Source organism: Salvelinus namaycush, unplaced genomic scaffold, assembly GCF_016432855.1.
Source record: "Salvelinus namaycush isolate Seneca unplaced genomic scaffold, SaNama_1.0 Scaffold76, whole genome shotgun sequence".
NCBI lineage: Eukaryota > Metazoa > Chordata > Actinopteri > Salmoniformes > Salmonidae > Salvelinus > Salvelinus namaycush.
The window spans coordinates 147,789-167,908 of NW_024061486.1; the positions used below are offsets into that span (position 1 = coordinate 147,789).

The 20,120-nt window shown below is 50.1% G+C and overlaps 1 pseudogene; it reads right to left on the reverse strand.

Moving 5' to 3' along the window:
• The window catches only part of LOC120042726, a 278,307-nt pseudogene that overhangs the window by 99,678 nt on the left and 158,509 nt on the right, over positions 1 to 20,120 (reverse strand).

The window sequence follows — 20,120 nt, forward strand, 5'->3', positions numbered from 1 at the left end:
ACGGCTAAGATGCTACCCAGCCCACGGCTAAGAGGCTACCCAGCCCACGGCTAAGAGGCTACCCAGCCCACGGCTAAGAGGCTACCCAGCCCATAGCTAAGATGCTACCCAGCCCATAGCTCCATAGTGATCATAAAGACCAAAAGTAGGAAGCTGAGTACCTGTCATCTCCAGCTCAGTCTGGGTGAGCAGCAGCACATTACCTAATCCAGAATTTGTTTTTTATTTATCCTTTAACTAGGCAAGTCAGTTTAAGAACAAATTCTTATTTACAATGACCTACCGGGGAACAGTGGGTTAACTGCCGTGTTCAGGGGCAGATTCTTACCTCGTCGCCTCGGGGATTTGATCTAGCAACCTTTCGGTTACTGGCCCAACGCTCTAACCACTAGGCTACCTGCCGTCCCTACACTCTAACCACTAGGTCTACCTGCCGTCCCTACACTCTAACCACTAGGTCTACCTGCCGTCCCTACACTCTAACCACTAGGTCTACCTGCCGTCCCTACACTCTAACCACTAGGTCTACCTGCCGTCCCTACACTCTAACCACTAGGTCTACCTGCCGTCCCTACACTCTAACCACTAGGTCTACCTGCCGTCCCTACACTCTAACCACTAGGTCTACCTGCCGTCCCTACACTCTAACCACTAGGTCTACCTGCCGTCCCTACACTCGAACCACTAGGTCTACCTGCCGTCCCTACGCTCTAACCACTAGGTCTACCTGCCGTCCCTACGCTCTAACCACTAGGCTACCTGCCGCCCCTACGCTCTAACCACTAGGCTACCTGCCGCCCCTACGCTCTAACCACTAGGCTACCTGCCGCCCCTACGCTCTAACCACTAGGCTACCTGCCGCCCCTACGCTCTAACCACTAGGCTACCTGCCGCCCCTACGCTCTAACCACTAGGCTACCTGCCGCCCCTACGCTCTAACCACTAGGCTACCTGCCGCCCCTACGCTCTAACCACTAGGCTACCTGCCGCCCCTACGCTCTAACCACTAGGCTACCTGCCGCCCCTACGCTCTAACCACTAGGCTACCTGCCACCCCTACGCTCTAACCACTAGGCTACCTGCCGCCCCTACGCTCTAACCACTAGGCTACCTGCCGCCCCTACGCTCTAACCACTAGGCTACCTGCCGCCCCTACGCTCTAACCACTAGGCTACCTGCCGCCCCTACGCTCTAACCACTAGGCTACCTGCCGCCCCTACGCTCTAACCACTAGGCTACCTGCCGCCCCTACGCTCTAACCACTAGGCTACCTGCCGCCCCTACGCTCTAACCACTAGGCTACCTGCCGCCCCTACGCTCTAACCACTAGGCTACCTGCCGCCCCTACACTCTAACCACTAGGCTACCTGCCGTCCCTACACTCTAACCACTAGGCTACCTGCCACCTCTACACTCTAACCACTAGGCTACCTGCCGCCCCTACACTCTAACCACTAGGCTACCTGCCACCTCTACACTCTAACCACTAGGCTACCCAGCCAATAGAATATGGAGTCCACTCTCTTTAAAAAATATGTTTTTTTTTAAAAGTACTGCACTATATAGGACTTGGGAATCAACCCTAGTGCGCAGGGAGCTTACTCAACCCTAGTGTGCAGGGAGCTTCCTCAACCCTAGTGTGCAGGGAGCTTCCTCAACCCTAGTGTGCAGGGAGCTTCCTCAACCCTAGTGTGCAGGGAGCTTACTCAACCCTAGTGTGCAGGGAGCTTACTCAACCCTAGTGTGCAGGGAGCTTCCTCAACCCTAGTGCGCAGGGAGCTTACTCAGCTGTGGTGCCTCAGTCCCCCTCTAATCATCCATTTGATACAGACCATCAAAGGGTGCTATTACATAAACCAATACTCAGAGTCACACACACAAGAGGCCTCCACTTTTGCAATGAATATCAATGAGGTCCTTTCTATAGAGCATAACTAGCTAAACTCTGCCGTCCTAACGGTGGTTTAAATCCTGAGAAACAAACCAGACAGGCCTTTCAATAGTTAATGAAGGCCAAGCTAGCTGTAGTGATTACATAAAGCTTTTATGGAGGGGAACGTTTGGGAGGAGAGGGATCAGGGGAGGAGAGCAGGAGAGGTGATGAGGAGAGAGCAGGAGAGGTGATGAGGAGAGAGCAGGAGAGGGGTGAGGAGAGAGCAGGAGAGGGGATGAGGAGAGAGCAGGAGAGGTGATGAGGAGAGAGCAGGAGAGGTGATGAGGAGAGAGCAGGAGAGGTGATGAGGAGAGAGCAGGAGAGGTGATGAGGAGAGAGCAGGAAAGGTGATGAGGAGAGAGCAGGAAAGGTGATGAGGAGAGAGCAGGAGAGGTGATGAGGAGAGAGCAGGAGAGGTGATGAGGAGAGAGCAGGAGAGGTGATGAGGAGAGAGCAGGAGAGGTGATGAGGAGAGAGCAGGAGAGGTGATGAGGAGAGAGCAGGAGAGGGGTGAGGAGAGAGCAGGAGAGGGGTGAGGAGAGAGCAGGAGAGGTGATGAGGAGAGAGCAGGAGAGGGGTGAGGAGAGAGCAGGAGAGGGGTGAGGAGAGAGCAGGAGAGGGGTGAGGAGAGAGCAGGAGAGGTGTGAGGAGAGGGGTGAGGAGAGGGGTGAGGAGAGGGCAGGAGAGGGGTGAGGAGAGAGCAGGAGAGGGGATGAGGAGAGAGCAGGAGAGGGGATGAGGAGAGAGCAGGAGAGGTGATGAGGAGAGAGCAGGAGAGGTGATGAGGAGAGAGCAGGAGAGGTGATGAGGAGAGAGCAGGAGAGGTGATGAGGAGAGAGCAGGAGAGGTGATGAGGAGAGAGCAGGAGAGGTGATGAGGAGAGAGCAGGAGAGGGGTGAGGAGAGAGCAGGAGAGGGGTGAGGAGAGAGCAGGAGAGGGGTGAGGAGAGAGCAGGAGAGGAGTGAGGAGAGAGCAGGAGAGGGTGAGGAGAGAGCAGGAGAGGGGTGAGGAGAGAGCAGGAGAGGGGTGAGGAGAGAGCAGGAGAGGGGTGAGGAGAGAGCAGGAGAGGGGTGAGGAGAGAGCAGGAGAGGGGTGAGGAGAGGGCAGGAGAGGGGTGAGGAGAGGGCAGGAGAGGTGATGAGGAGAGAGTAGGAGAGGGGAGGAGAGAGTAGGAGAGGGGAGGAGAGAGTAGGAGAGGGGAGGAGAGAGTAGGAGAGGGGGGAGGAGAGAGTAGGAGAGGGGGGAGGAGAGAGCAGGAGAGGGGGGAGGAGAGGGCAGGAGAGGAATAAGTAGAGGGCAGGAGAGGGGGGAGGAGAGGGCAGGAGAGGGGGGAGGAGAGGGCAGGAGAGGGGTGAGGAGAGGGCAGGAGAGGGGTGAGGAGAGGGCAGGAGAGGGGTGAGGAGAGGGCAGGAGAGGGGTGAGGAGAGGGCAGGAGAGGGGTGAGGAGAGAGCAGGAGAGGGGTGAGGAGAGAGCAGGAGAGGGGTGAGGAGAGAGCAGGAGAGGTGATGAGGAGAGAGCAGGAGAGGGGTGAGGAGAGAGCAGGAGAGGGGTGAGGAGAGAGCAGGAGAGGGGTGAGGAGAGAGCAGGAGAGGGGTGAGGAGAGAGCAGGAGAGGGGTGAGGAGAGAGCAGGAGAGGGGTGAGGAGAGAGCAGGAGAGGGGTGAGGAGAGAGCAGGAGAGGGGTGAGGAGAGAGCAGGAGAGGGGTGAGGAGAGAGCAGGAGAGGGGTGAGGAGAGAGCAGGAGAGGGGTGAGGAGAGAGCAGGAGAGGGGTGAGGAGAGAGCAGGAGAGGGGTGAGGAGAGGGCAGGAGAGGGGTGAGGAGAGGGCAGGAGAGGTGATGAGGAGAGAGCAGGAGAGGGGTGAGGAGAGAGCAGGAGAGGGGTGAGGAGAGAGCAGAAGAGGGGTGAGGAGAGGGCAGGAGAGGGGTGAGGAGAGAGCAGGAGAGGGGTGAGGAGAGAGCAGGAGAGGGGTGAGGAGAGAGCAGGAGAGGGGTGAGGAGAGAGTAGGAGAGGGGTGAGGAGAGAGCAGGAGGGGTGAGGAGAGAGCAGGAGAGGGGTGAGGAGAGAGCAGGAGAGGGGTGAGGAGAGAGCAGGAGAGGGGGGAGGAGAGAGCAGGAGAGGGGGGAGGAGAGAGCAGGAGAGGGGGGAGGAGAGGGCAGGAGAGGAATAAGTAGAGGGCAGGAGAGGGGGGAGGAGAGGGCAGGAGAGGGGGGAGGAGAGGGCAGGAGAGGGGTGAGGAGAGGGCAGGAGAGGGGTGAGGAGAGGGCAGGAGAGGGGTGAGGAGAGGGCAGGAGAGGGGTGAGGAGAGGGCAGGAGAGGGGTGAGGAGAGGGCAGGAGAGGGGTGAGGAGAGAGCAGGAGAGGGGTGAGGAGAGAGCAGGAGAGGGGTGAGGAGAGAGCAGGAGAGGGGTGAGGAGAGAGCAGGAGAGGGGTGAGGAGAGAGCAGGAGAGGGGTTGAGGAGAGGGCAGGAGAGGGGTTGAGGAGAGGGCAGGAGAGGTGATGAGGAGAGAGCAGGAGAGCGGTGAGGAGAGAGCAGGAGAGGTGATGAGGAGAGAGCAGGAGAGGTGATGAGGAGAGAGCAGGAGAGGTGATGAGGAGAGAGCAGGAGAGGTGATGAGGAGAGAGCAGGAGAGGGGGGAGGAGAGAGCAGGAGAGGGGGGAGGAGAGAGCAGGAGAGGGGGGGAGGAGAGGGCAGGAGAGGAATAAGTAGAGGGCAGGAGAGGGGGGAGGAGAGGGCAGGAGAGGGGGAGGAGAGGGCAGGAGAGGGGTGAGGAGAGGCAGGAGAGGGGTGAGGAGAGGGCAGGAGAGGGGTGAGGAGAGGGCAGGAGAGGGGTGAGGAGAGGGCAGGAGAGGGGTGAGGAGAGGGCAGAGGAGGTGAGGAGAGGGCAGGAGAGGGGAGGAGAGGGCAGGAGAGGGTGAGAGAGGGCAGGAGAGGGGTGAGGAGAGGGCAGGAGAGGGGTGAGGAGAGAGCAAGGAGAGGGGTGAGGAGAGAGCAGGAGAGGGTGAGGAGAGAGCAGGAGAGTGATGAGGAGAGAGCAGGAGAGGGTGAGGAGAGAGCAGGAGAGGGGTGAGGAGAGAGCAGGAGAGGGGTGAGGAGAGAGCAGGAGAGGGGTGAGGAGAGAGCAGGAGAGGGGTGAGGAGAGAGCAGGAGGAGGGGGTGAGGATAGAGCAGGAGAGGGATGAGAGAGCAGGAGAGGGGTGAGAGGAGAGCATAGAGGGAGTGAGGATGAGCAGGAGAGGGGTGAGGAGAGAGCAGGAGAGGGGTGAGGAGAGGGCAGGAGAGGGGTGAGGAGAGGGCAGGAGAGGTGATGAGAGAAGCAGGAGAGGGTGAGAGAGAGCAGGAGAGGGGTGAGAGAGAGCAGAAGAGGGTGAGGGAGAGGGCAGGAGAGGGGTGAGGAGAGAGCAGGAGAGGGGTGAGAGAGCAGGAGAGGGGTGAGGAGAGAGTAGGAGAGGGGTGAGGAGAGAGCAGGAGTGGTGAGGAGAGAGCAGGAGAGGGTTGAGGAGAGGGCAGGAGAGGGGTTGAGGAGAGGGCAGAGAGGTGATGAGGATAGAGCGGAGAGCGGTGAGGAGAGAGCAGGAGAGTGATGAGAGAGAGCAGGAGAGGATGAGAGAAGCAGGAGAGGGGTGAGGAGAGAGCAGGAGAGGTGATGAGGAGAGAGCAGGAGAGGTGATGAGGAGAGAGCAGGAGAGGTGATGAGGAGAGAGCAGGAGAGGGGAGGAGAGAGCAGGAGAGGGGTGAGGAGAGAGCAGGGAGAGGGGGGAGGAGAGGGCAGGAGAGGGGTGAGGAGAGGAGAGGCAGAGCATGAGAGATGAGAGAAAAGAGAGGAGAGAGCAGAGGAGAGGACCATAAGCTTGAGAGCCGAGAGAGAGAGAGACGGAGAGAGCGATTTCCGGGAGGGAAAGAGAGCGACTTTATGATGAAGGAGAGAGCGATGAGAGGAGAGCATGAGAGGCAGGGAGAGCGACGAGGAGAGAGACGAGGACATGAGATTCGAGCAGGAGCTCCCCGGCAGAGATGACCGAGCGATTAAATGAGAGCGACGATGAGCCGAAGACGACACGAGAGCGAGGAGCTATGACGAGCATTTTGAGAGCGAGAGAGACGATTACGGATGAGAGCCGATCCGAGAGAGAATGAGCAGCGAGAGAGGAGAGAGCGAAGAGCAGGACGAGAGCCGAGAGAGCGATAGTGATGGTTCTTAACAGAGAGCGAATGAGAAGGCGAGAGCGAGGAGAGCAGGATGAGCAGCGACTGATGGAGAAGAAGAGCGAGAGGATCGAGATCCGAGAGCGTGACGAGGAAGAGAGCCGAGAGGAGAGAGCAGAGCGAGCAGAGAGAGGACGAGGATGATTCTGAGTGAGAGCAGAGTGACTGAGAGCGATGAGAGGAAGAATCTTGCGAGAGACTGAGATGAGGGAGGAGGAGCGAGAGGATGAGAGGATCGAACAGATCCGATACGAGAGATGACCGAGAACGATCGAGAGGATGAGAGCAGAGAGAGCGACTGAGAGCGATGACAGATGAGAGATGATTGAGAAACGAAAGAGAGCAGAGAGAGGCATGCGGAGCGCGACGAGAGATGACGCGGAGAACGATAGAGAGAGGATGAGACGAGCGGAAGTAGGAGATGTTTAGCGAGAGAGAGGAATGAGAGCGATAGAGGGAGAGAGCGAGAGAGCGATACAGAGGGCGAGCAAGATGAGAGAGAGCGACGCCACAAATTCGAGGAGAGAGAGAGTAGGAGAGAGAGGAGTGGATATGCTGGAGGCAGCCGATGGAGCAGCGAAGAGAGGAGAGAGGAGAGAAGCACTAATGAGCTCGACGAAGGGAGCGATCGAGAAGGAGAGAGCCGAGAGAGGACGATGAGCTGAGAGAGGAATTTGAATGGAGACGCCGAGAGAAGCGAGAGAAGCAGAGACGAGCGAGAGAGGAGCGACGGAGGAGTGTGTAGAGCGAGCGGAGAGAAGCAGAGAGAGCAGAGAAGAGCGAATGAGGGAGAGAGAAGCAGAGAGCAGAGACCGAGAGGCCGAGAAAGCTGAGAGAGGAGAGAGCGAACTCATTTCGGTGACTGAGAGCTGATGAGAGAGAAAGAGAGGGAGGCTAAAGAGAGGAGAGAGGTGAGAGAGGGATGAGATGGGATGAGGAGAGAAGGGGAGAGAGGCAGGGGAGAGAGGCGAGAGAGAGCGATAGATCAGTGGATTGGAATTTTGAGAGGAGAGAGGGAGAGAGACGGGAGAGAGGGAGAAGGGGATCGCGCGGCATATCGAGAGGGACTCCGAGAAGGGACTTAACGATTAGAGATCGGGAGAGCCTGATGAGAGGGAAACGAGAGGCGAAGAGAGGCTGGAGATGAGGGAGAAGAGGGATGAGAGCGAGAAGCAGGGAGAGAGGCTGACTTGCTGGAGAGATGGGATGAGAGCGGAGGTGAGAGCGCAGAGATGAGAGATGAAGAGAAGGAAGAGAGGAGAGAGGCGAGAGTCCAAGAGAGAGGAGAGAAGCAGAGAGAGAGAGAGCGGGATCTGAGTCTCTCTTAAGAAGAAGCGCAGAAGAGAGAGCGAGGCTGAGAGCGACTGACGAGAAGAGACTTGGAGAGAGAGGAACGAGTTCGGAGAGACTCGAATCAGAGATGGCGTCCGATGAGAGAAAGGGACGAGAGCGAGGAATACAAGATGAGAGGTTGAGAGCTAGGATTGAAGAGCGTAGAGAGAGCGAGAGAAGAGGATGAGAGCGAGCAGCGAGAGAGAGAAGAGAGCGAGAGAGGGAGCAGAGGATAGGGAGCGAGCAAAGATTGTAGAGAGAGTGACGAGAGCGAGAGAGAGGATTGTGAGAGGAGAGTAGAGGAGACGAGAGCGAGAGTGAGTTGAGAGGAGGACAAGAGAGCAGATAGAGGATTCCGGAGAGCAGAAGAGAGAGCGAGAGGTGATTGAGAGCCGCACAGAGCGAGAGCAGTATGCGATGAAGAGCGGAGAGAGGCGGATGAGGAGAGAGAGTAGAGGCAGGTTGAAGTAGCAGAGGAGCGACGAGAGGATTGAGGAGCGAGAGCAGGAAGCGAGAGCGAGAGAGGAGAGAGCGTAGAGAGAGATGGACCGACGGCTGAGAGAGATGGATGCGAGAGCGGAGGACGAAGAGGAAAAGAGATGCGAGGAAAAACGAAGATGGGATAAGATGGGAGCCAGACTGGTTAGATTGTCAGATGTAAAGAGAGGAAGAGAGCAGAGAGAGGAGAGAAGAGGATTAGAAGATGCGATGAGAGACGGAGAGAGCGACCTTGACAGGAGAGAAGTGATGAGAGCGATTTACGAAGCGAGAGGTGTGAGGTAGAGAGCGACGAGCAGATGAGACGAGTGGAGACGAGCGAGAAGAAGAGGCAGCCTACCCTGAGAGTGAGGAGAGAGGATCAGAGAGAGCGGAGCAATTGAGAGCGACGAGAGAGCGAGAGGAGAGGCAATTCTTGTGTAGAGAGCAAGAGAGAGAGGAAGGTCGGTTCATCCAGGAGAGCGGACCCATATGAAGGCGAGGACCACGACGTGAGCGATAGGAGAGACGCGCCGAGAGAGGAGAGAGTCGAAGGAGAGCAGGAGTCGGAGAGAGCGTAGAGAGGAGTGATCCCGTATCCGAGAGAAAAGAAGGCTGGAGAGAGAGAGAAGAGAGCAGGACTTGAGATGCGACGAGGCGAGAAGGAGAGGAGAGATGCGAAGGGAGAGAGAGGCACTGAGAGCCGAAGATGCAGAGGAGAGCGAAGAGCAGAGGACCGAAGAGGCGAAGAGAGCCAGCAGGCGAGAAGAGAGACGAGCGGAGATGAGAAGACCGAAGAGCGGAGAGAACGAGAGGAAGGCGGAGTGAGAGACGAGGAGATGCGGAGAGAGAGGAGGGAGAGCGGGAAATTGAGAGAGAGGATGAGCGGAATCGAGAGGACGAAGACGCGAGGGACGACGCGGGGAGAGATCGAGAGCCGAGGACAGCAGATCGAGACGGAGAGCGGAGTGAGAGCGAGAGGAAGGACGAGCTTGGGAGAGGACGAGGGGATGAGAGAGTCAGAGAGACGGAGGGAGAGAGACGGAGACGAGAGAGGAGAGAGGACGAGAGATAGACTGAGGAGAGGAGAGAGGAAGCGGAGAGAGCGGGACGCAGGAGAGAGAAGAGAGGGAGAGAGTGAGAGAGAGCGAGAGAGAGAGAGGGCAGACGGAGAGAGAGGAGAGCGGAAGAGAGAGAGAGCGGAGAGGAGAGAGAGGAGAGCGGAGAGAGAGAGGAGAGCTGAGAGAGAGAGGAGAGCTGAGAGAGAGAGGAGAGCTGAGAGAGAGAGGAGAGCTGAGAGAGAGAGGAGAGCTGAGAGAGAGAGGAGAGCTGAGAGAGAGAAACCTCCTGCCCAATGTATGACCATATTAGAGAGACATATTTCCCTCAGATTACACAGATCCACAAAGAATTTGAAAACAAATCCAATTTTGATAAACTCCCATATCTACTGGGAGAAATTCCACAGTGTGCCATCACAGCAACAAGATTTGTGACCTGTTGCCAAAGAAAAGGGCAACCAGTGAAGAACAAACACCATTGTAAATACAACCCATATTTATGCTTATTTATTTTAACTTGTGTGCTTTAACCATTTGTACATTGTTACAACACTGTATATAAATTATAACATTTGTAATGTCTTTATTGTTTTGAAACTTCTGTATGTGTAATGTTTACTGTTAATTTGTATTGTTTATTTCACTTTTGTATAATATCTACCTCACTTGCTTTGGCAATGTTAACACATGTTTCCCATGCCAATAAAGCCCCTTGAATTGAATTGAATTGAGAGAGAGAGAGAGCGAGAGAGAGAGAGAGGAGAGCGAGAGAGAGAGAGAGAGGAGAGCGAGAGAGAGGAGAGCGAGAGAGAGAGAGGAAGAGAGAGGAGAGGAGAGGAGAGGCGAGAGAGAGAGAGGAGAGCAGAGAGAGAGAGAGGAGCGAAGGAGAGCGAGAGAGAGAGAGGAGAGAGAGAGAGAGGAGAGCGAGAGAGAGGAGAGCGAGAGAGAGAAGAGCGAGAGAGAGAGAGCGAGAGCGAGAGAGGAGAGATCTGGAGAGAGAGAGAGAGATCTGGAGAGAGAGAGAGAGATCTGGAGAGAGAGAGAGAGATCTGGAGAGAGAGAGAGAGATCTGGAGAGAGAGAGAGAGATCTGGAGAGAGAGAGAGAGATCTGGAGAGAGAGAGGGAGATCTGGAGAGAGAGAGGGAGATCTGGAGAGAGAGAGGGAGATCTGGAGAGAGAGAGGGAGATCTGGAGAGAGAGAGGGAGATCTGGAGAGAGAGAGGGAGATCTGGAGAGAGAGAGATCTGGAGAGAGAGAGGGAGATCTGGAGAGAGAGAGGGAGATCTGGAGAGAGAGAGGAGAAAGACAGAGGAGAAAGACAGAGAGAGGAGAGTGAGTGGGCTGGAGAGAGAGGAGAGCTGAGAGAGAGGAGAGCTGGAGAGAGAGAAGAGCTGGAGAGAGAGAAGAGCTGGAGAGAGAGAGAGAGAGAGAGAGGAGAGCTGGAGAGAGAGGAGAGCTGGAGAGAGAGAGAGAGAGGAGAGCTGGAGAGAGAGGAAGGAGAGTGAGTGGGTAGAGAGACCGGCAGGTACCTGGGGGCAGAGTGTCTCCAGCTGGGAAGCAGCCATACGAACCAGCTTGACTCCCTCTTCATTATTAGAGATGGAGCAGGCCAGGTTGGCCACCTAGACACAGACAGAAAGTCAGACTCACACCTACATACACACTTCACAGCATTATAGACCAGTTTTACTGTCTCCGTCTCACAGACAGTCAGCTTCTGATTATACAGTACACAGCATGTAGCATACAGAGTAAACAAACACACAGACAAAACAGACTCCTACTCACATACACAGACCGCATGGTCAGTCTTTCCCCTATATTAATTTAGCAGAGGAATCTGTGCCACCACTCCTAAAAATAAATTATAAAAATATATAATTTACATATTTTTGGGGGGGGGGCAGTAAAATGTGTTCAGGGTAAACGTAAGACTAAACCCAGATATAAAGTGTGTAGAAAATATAATGGAGCTATAGATTTATAAAAATATAATCTTTAAGGACAAACAATCACTGTTAGACTTCCCCCACACGCCAACTTTTCCACCACTACTGAAAGAAAAGAGAAAAACCTCTGGGAAGCAGACGGTATACAGACATGTTTCCCTGTCGGTCTCTATTACACAAGATATATAGAGCAGGAGGCTAAACTTGACAGAAACACTCCACACGCCTCCTCTGTAAGTTGAACAAATATGAGAGATGTGGACAAAAGGAGAGAGACAGACTGGTCTACATCTCTGGTGGTAGTACGGTACGTTAGCTAGTCTGGAGTCTGGCACAGTAAATGTGTCTCTATCCATCAGAGGGGGAACCTCCCTCCCTCCACCATAACCCCCCTGAATATAAAACACACTGATGACAGAGAGCAGGAGAGCAAGTGTCTGAATACACACACGTAACGTCCTAAATAACGGGTCTGAATACCCACACGTACGTCCTAAATAACGGGTCTGAATACCCACACGTACGTCCTAACTAACGGGTCTGAATACCCACACTTACGTCCTAACTAACGGGTCTGAATACCCATACTTACGTCCTAACTAACGGGTCTGAATACCCATACTTGCGTCCTAACTAACGGGTCTGAATACCCATACTTACGTCCTAACTAACAGGTCTGAATACCCATACCTACGTCCTAACTAACGGGTCTGAATACCCATACGTACGTCCTAACTAACGGGTCTGAATACCCATACGTACGTCCTAACTAACGGGTCTGAATACCCATACGTACGTCCTAACTAACGGGTCTGAATACCACTAGTCCTAACTAACGGTCTGATACCTACTATCCTAACTAACGGGTCTGAATACCCATACGTACGTCCTAACTAACGGGTCTGAATACCCATACGTACGTCCTAACTAACGGGTCTGAATACCCATACGTACGTCCTAACTAACGGGTCTGAATACCCATACTTACGTCCTAACTAACGGGTCTGAATACCCACACGTACGTCCTAAATAACGGGTCTGAATACCCACACGTACGTCCTAACTAACGGGTCTGAATACCCACACTTACGTCCTAACTAACGGGTCTGAATACCCATACGTACATCCAAATAAGACGGTCTGAATACCCATACCTACGTCCTAAATAACGGGTCTGAATACCCATACCTACGTCCTAACTAACGGGTCTGAATACCCATACGTACGTCCTAACTAACGGGTCTGAATACCCATACGTACGTCCTAACTAACGGGTCTGAATACCCACACGTACATCCTAAATAACGGGTCTGAATACCCATACGTACGTCCTAACTAACGGGTCTGAATACCCATACCTACGTCCTAAATAACGGGTCTGAATACCCATACCTACGTCCTAACTAACGGGTCTGAATACCCATACGTACGTCCTAACTAACGGGTCTGAATACCCATACCTACGTCCTAACTAACGGGTCTGAATACCCATACGTACGTCCTAACTAACGGTCCTGAATACCCATACGTACGTCCTAAATAACGGGTCTGAATACTTAGTGCATTCAGACCCATTGACTTTACACATTTTGTTACGTTGGAGTTATTCTAAAATTGATTAAACTTTTTTCCCCCTGATCAATCTACACACAATACTCCATAACAACAAAGCATAAACATGTTTCTAGAAACGTTTGCAAATGTATAAAAAAAAAACTGAAATCACATTTACACAAGTATTCAGACCCTTTACTTAGTACTGTTGAACCACCATCGGACAGTGATTACAGCCTCGAGTCTTCTTGTGTATGACGCTACAAACTTGGCACACCTGTATTTGGGGAGTTTCTCCCATTCTTCTCTGCAGATCCTCTCAAATTCTGTCAGGTTGGATGGGGAGCGTCGCTGCACAGCTATTTTCAGGTCTCTCCAGAGATGTTAGATCGGGTTCAAGTCCGGGCTCTGGTTGGGCCACTCAAGGACATTCAGAGACTTGTCCCGAAGCCACTCCTGCATTGTCTTGGTTGTGTGCTTAAGGTCGTTGTCCTGTTGGAAGGTGAACCTTCAGCCCAGTCTGAGGTCCTGAGCGCTCTGGAGCAGGTTTTCATCAAGGATCTCTCTGTACTTTGCTCCGTTCATCTTTCCATTGATCCTGACTAGTCTTCCAGTCCCTGCCGCTGAAAAACATCCCCACAGCATGATGCTGCCACCACCATGCTTCACCGTAGGGATGGTGCCAGGTTTCCTCTAGACGTGACGCTTGGCATTCAGGCCAAAGAGTTCAATCTTGGTTTCAACAGACCAGAGAATCTTGTTTCTCATGGTCAGAATCCTTTAGGTGCCTTTTGGCAAACTCCAAGCAGGCTGTCATGTGACTTACTGAAGAGTGGCTTCCGTCTGGCCACTCTACCATAAAGGCGTGATTGGTGGAGTGCTGCAGAGATGGTTTTCCCACTGGACGGTTATCCCATCTCCAGAGAGGAACTCTGGAGCTCTGTCAGAGTGACTATTGGGTTCTTTGTCACCTCGCAGACCAAGGCCCTTCTCGCCCGATTGCTCAGTTTGTGCCGACACAATCCTGTCTCGGAGCTCTACGGAAAATTCCTTTAACCTCATGGCTTGGTTTTTGCTCTGACAAGCACTGTCAACTGTGGGACATTATAAAGACAGGTGTGTGTGCATCTCCAATCAATTTAATTTACCACAGGACTCTAATCAAGTTGTAGAAACACCTCAAGGATCAATGGAAACAGGATGCACCTGAGCTCAATTTCGAGGCTCATAGCAAAGGTTCTGAATACTTATGTAAATAAGGTATATGTTTTAATAAATTTGCTGTAATTAAAAAAAATTTTTTTTTGATTTGTCATTATGGAGTATTTTGTTTAGATTTCATTTAATCCATTTTCGAATAAGGCAGTAGCGTAAGAAAATGTGGAAAAAGGGGAAGGGGTCTGAATAGTTTCCGAATGTACCGTATATCATGAATCTCCCATCAGATTTTATGGCCATATGGGTCAGACCAAGTACCAGCCTACCCCAGGTCCCCCTGCTGTTGATTCAGTGTAAAATCCATCGGTTTAAATTAACACATGGTTGGGGGGGGAGGTAATGGAGAAACGGGCATCAGTGGTTATATTGCTAAAGTAGAAATCATTCTATTCCATAAATTGGGTTCCAGAAATGCCACTTATAATTTCAAACAAGCAGCCACAGTTATGGAGAGTAAATTACAGAACCATTTAACGGACTAACGTTCTAACAGGTTTCGAATTTTATCAATTCTATTCCACTAAACATTCTGGTGTTAATATATTCTGTCATTCTAAATCCACTCCGGTAGATTAAATCCATTTATAAAAGAGAGTGAAAGGAAGGGGACCCTCTCTCTCGGCCGTAAAGCATGTGTAGTTAGTTCGCTTCCAAAACCACAGGTTACCTTCCTAAATACCAACACCCAGGGAATGGATCAATAGTCGGTGTAAATAACAGTCAACCCTTATCAATAAGTAAGAGAAACTGGATCAGAGAAGAGCAGATGGGGACAAGAGCACCGACTACAGCTTTGGGACTGATTCAGAAAACACTGACAACGTCACATGGGCCAGAATTAAAACATCCAACCAACTAAAAATCAATAGGCTATAGTCATATACAACAGCATGTCTACTGGTTGACTCGTACACACACAGAGCAGAGGTTCTCTATAGTCATATACAACAGTATGTCTACTGGTTGACTCGTACACACACAGAGCAGAGGTTCTCTATAGTCATATACAACAGTATGTCTACTGGTTGACTCGTACACACACAGAGCAGAGGTTCTCTATAGTCATATACAACAGCATGTCTACTGGTTGACTCGTACACACAGAGCACAAATGGAGCAGAGGTTCTCTATAGTCATATACAACAGTATGTCTACTGGTTGACTCGTACACACACAGAGCAGAGGTTCTCTATAGTCATATACAACAGTATGTCTACTGGTTGACTCGTACACACACAGAGCAGAGGTTCTCTATAGTCATATACAACAGTATGTCTACTGGTTGACTCGTACACACACAGAGCAGAGGTTCTCTATAGTCATATACAACAGTATGTCTACTGTGGACTCGTACACACAGAGCAGAGGTTCTCTATAGTCATATACAACAGTATGTCTACTGGTTGACTCGTACACACACAGAGCGAGGTTCTCTATAGTCATATACAACAGTATGTCTACTGGTTGACTCGTACACACACAGAGCAGAGGTTCTCTATAGTCATATACAACAGTATGTCTACTGGTTGACTCGTACACACACAGAGCAGAGGTTCTCTATAGTCATATACAACAGTATGTCTACTGGTTGACTCGTACACACACAGAGCAGAGGTTCTCTATAGTCATATACAACAATATGTCTACTGGTTGACTCGTACACACACAGAGCAGAGGTTCTCTATAGTCATATACAACAGTATGTCTACTGGTTGACTCGTACACACACAGAGCAGAGGTTCTCTATAGTCATATACAACAGATGTCTATGGTTGACCGTACACACACAGAGCAGAGGTTCTCTATAGTCATATACAACAGTATGTCTACTGGTTGACTCGTACACACACAGAGCAGAGGTTCTCTATAGTCATATACAACAGTATGTCTACTGGTTGACTCGTACACACACAGAGCAGAGGTTCTCTATAGTCATATACACAGTATGTCTACTGGTTGACTCGTTCACACACAGAGCGAGGTCTCTATAGTCATATACAACAGATGTCTACTGGTTGACTCGTACACACACAGAGCAGAGGTTCTCTAAGTCATATACAACAGTATGTCTACTGGTTGACTCGTACACACACAGAGCAGAGGTTCTCTATAGTCATATACAACAGTATGTCTACTGGTTGACTCGTACACACACAGAGCAGAGGTTCTCTATAGTCATATACAACAGTATGTCTGGTTGACTCGTACACACACAGAGCAGAGGTTCTCTATAGTCATATACAACAGGATGTCTACTGGTTGACTCGTACACACACAGAGCAGAGGTTCTCTATAGTCATATACAACGTATGTCTACTGGTTGACTCGTACACACACAGAGCAGAGGTTCTCTATAGTCATATACAACAGTATGTCTACTGGTGACTCGTACACACACAGAGCAGAGGTTCTCTATAGTCATATACAACAGTATGTCTACTGGTTGACTCGTACACACACAGAGCAGAGGTTCTCTATAGTCATATACAACAGTATGTCTACTGGTTGACTCGTACACACACAGAGAGAGGTTCTCTATAGTCATATACAACAGTATGTCTACTGGTTGACTCGTACACACACAGACAGAGGTTCTCTATAGTCATATACAACAGTATGTCTACTGGTTGACTCGTACACACACAGAGCAGAGGTTCTCTATAGTCATATACAACAGTATGTCTACTGGTTGACTCGTACACACACAGAGCAGAGGTTCTCTATAGTCATATACAACAGTATGTCTACTGGTTGACTCGTACACACACAGAGCAGAGGTTCTCTATAGTCATATACAACAGTATGTCTACTGGTTGACTCGTACACACACAGAGCAGAGGTTCTCTATAGTCATATACAACAGTATGTCTACTGGTTGACTCGTACACACACAGAGCAGAGGTTCTCTATAGTCATATACAACAGTATGTCTACTGGTTGACTCGTACACACACAGAGCAGAGGTTCTCTATAGTCATATACAACAGCATGTCTACTGTTGACTCGTACACACACAGAGCAGAGTTCTCTATAGTCATATACAACAACAGTATGTCAGTACGCCGTTGACGTTGACTCGTACACACACAGAGCAGAGGTTCTCTATAGTCATATACAACAGTATGTCTACTGGTTGACTCGTACACACACAGAGCAGAGGTTCTCTATAGTCCTATACAACAGTATGTCTACTGGTGACTCGTACACACAGAGCAGAGGTTCTCTATAGTCATATACAACAGATGTCTACTGGTTGACTCGTACACACCAGACAGAGGTTCTCTATAGTCATATACAACAGTAGTCTACTGGTTGACTCGTACACACACAGAGCAGAGGTTCTCTATAGTCATATACAACAATGTTATGGTTGACTCGTACACACACAGAGCAGAGGGTCTCTCATAGTCATATACAACAGTATGTCTACTGGTTGACTCGTACACACACAGAGCAGAGGTTCTCTATAGTCATATACAACAGTATGTTACTGGTTGACTGTACACACACAGAGCAGAGGTTCTCTATAGTCATATACAACAGTATGTTACTGGTTGACTCGTACACCACAGAGCAGAGGTTCTCTATAGTCATATACAACAGTATGTCTACTGGTTGACTCGTACACACACAGAGCAGAGGTTCTCTATAGTCATATACAACAGTATGTCTACTGGTTGACTCGTACAACACAGAGCAGAGGTTCTCATAGTCATATACAACAGTATGTCTACTGGTTGACTCGTACACACACAGAGCAGAGGTTCTCTATAGTCATATCAACAGTATGTCTCATGGTTGACTCGTACAACACACAGAGCAGAGGTTCTCATAGTCATATACAACAGTATGTCTACTGGTTGACTCGTACACACACAGAGCAGAGGTTCTCTATAGTCATATACAACAGATGTCTATGGTTGACTCGTACACACACAGAGCAGAGGTTCTCTATAGTCATATACAACAGATGTCTACTGGTTGACTCGTACACACACAGAGCAGAGGTTCTCTATAGTCATATACAACAGTATGTCTACTGGTTGACCGTACACACACAGAGCAGAGAGTTCTTCTAAGTCATATACAACAGTATGTCTACTGGTTGACTCGTACACACACAGAGCAGAGGTTCTCTATAGTCATATACAACAGTATGTCTATGGTTGACTCGTACACACACAGAGCAGAGGTTCTCTATAGTCATATACAACAGTATGTCTACTGGTTGACTCGTACACACACAGAGCAGAGGTTCTCTATAGTCATATACAACAGTATGTCTACTGGTTGACTCGTACACACACAGAGCAGAGGTTCTCTATAGTCATATACAACAGTATGTCTAGTGTGTGACTCGTACACACACAGAGCAGAGGTTCTCTATAGTCATATACAACAGTATGTCCCACTGGTTGACTCGTACACACACAGAGCAGAGGTTCTCTATAGTCATATACAACAGTATGTCCACTGGTTGACTCGTACACACACAGAGCAGAGGTTCTCTATAGTCATATACAACAGTATGTCTACTGGTTGACTCGTACACACACAGAGCAGAGGTTCTCTATAGTCATATACAACAGCATGTCTACTGGTTGACTCGTACACACACAGAGCAGAGGTCTCTATAGTCATATACAACAGCATGTCTACTGGTTGACTCGTACACACACAGAGCAGAGGTTCATCTAGTCATATACAACAGATGTCTACTGGTTGACTCGTACACACACAGAGCAGAGGTTCTTCTAAGTCATATACAACAGATGTCTACTGGTTGACTCGTACACACACAGAGCAGAGGTTCTCTATAGTCATATACAACAGTATGTCTACTGGTTGACTCGTACACACACAGAGCAGAGGTTCTCTATAGTCATATACAACAGTATGTCTACGGTTGACTCGTACACACACAGAGCAGAGGTTCTCTATAGTCATATACAACAGTAGTCTACTGGTTGACTCGTACACACACAGAGCAGAGGTTCTCTATAGTCATATACAACAGATGTCTACTGGTTGACTCGTACACACACAGAGCAGAGGTTCTCTATAGTCATATACAACAGTAGTCTACTGGTTGACTCGTACACACACAGAGCAGAGGTTCTCTATAGTCATATACAACAGTATGTCTACTGGTTGACTCGTACACACACAGAGCAGAGGTTCTCTATAGTCATATACAACAGTATGTCTACTGGTTGACTCGTACACACACAGAGCAGAGGTTTCTATAGTCATATACAACAGTATGTCTACTGGTTGACTCGTACACACACAGAGCAGAGGTTCTCTATAGTCATATACAACAGATGTCTACTGGTTGACTGTACACACACAGAGCAGAGGTTCTCTATAGTCATATACAACAGTATGTCTACTGGTTGACTCGTACACACACAGAGCAGAGGTTCTCATAGTCATATACAACATATGTCTACTGGTTGACTCGTACACACACAGAGCAGAGGTTCTCTATAGTCATATACAACAGTATGTCTACTGGTTGACTCGTACACACAGAGCAGAGGTTCTCTATAGTCATATACAACAGTATGTCTACTGGTTGACTCGTAACACACAGAGCAGAGGTTCTCTATAGTCATATACAACAGTATGTCTACTGGTTGACTCGTACACAACAAGAGCAGAGGTTTCTATAGTCATATACAACAGTATGTCTACTGGTTGACTCGTCACACACAGAGCAGAGGTTCTCTATAGATATACAACAGCAGTCTACTGGTTGACTCGTACACACACAGAGCAGAGGTTCTCTATAGTCATATACAACAGTATGTCCACTGGTTGACTCGTACACACACAGAGCAGAGGTTCTCTATAGTCATATACAACAGTATGTCTACTGGTTGACTCGTCACACACAGAGCAGAGGTTCTCTATAGTCATATAAAACAGTATGTCTACTGGTTGACTCGTACACACACAGAGCAGAGGTTCTCTATAGTCATATACAACAGTATGTCTACTGGTTGACTCGTACCACAACAGAGCACGAGGTCTCTATAGTATATACAACAGTATGTCTACTGGTTGACTCGTACACACACAGAGCAGAGGTTTCTATAGTCATATACAACAGTATGTCTACTGGTTGACTGTACACACACAGAGCAGAGGTTCTCTATAGTCATATACAACAGTATGTCTACTGGTTGACTCGTACACACACAGAGCAGAGGTTCTCTATAGTCATATACAACAGTATGTCTACTGGTTGACTCGTACACACACAGAGCAGAGGGTTCTACAGTCATATAACAACAGTATGTCTACTGGTTGAGCTCGTACACACACAGAGCAGAGGTTCTCTATAGTCATATACAACAGTATGTCTACGAGTACTAGGGGACACA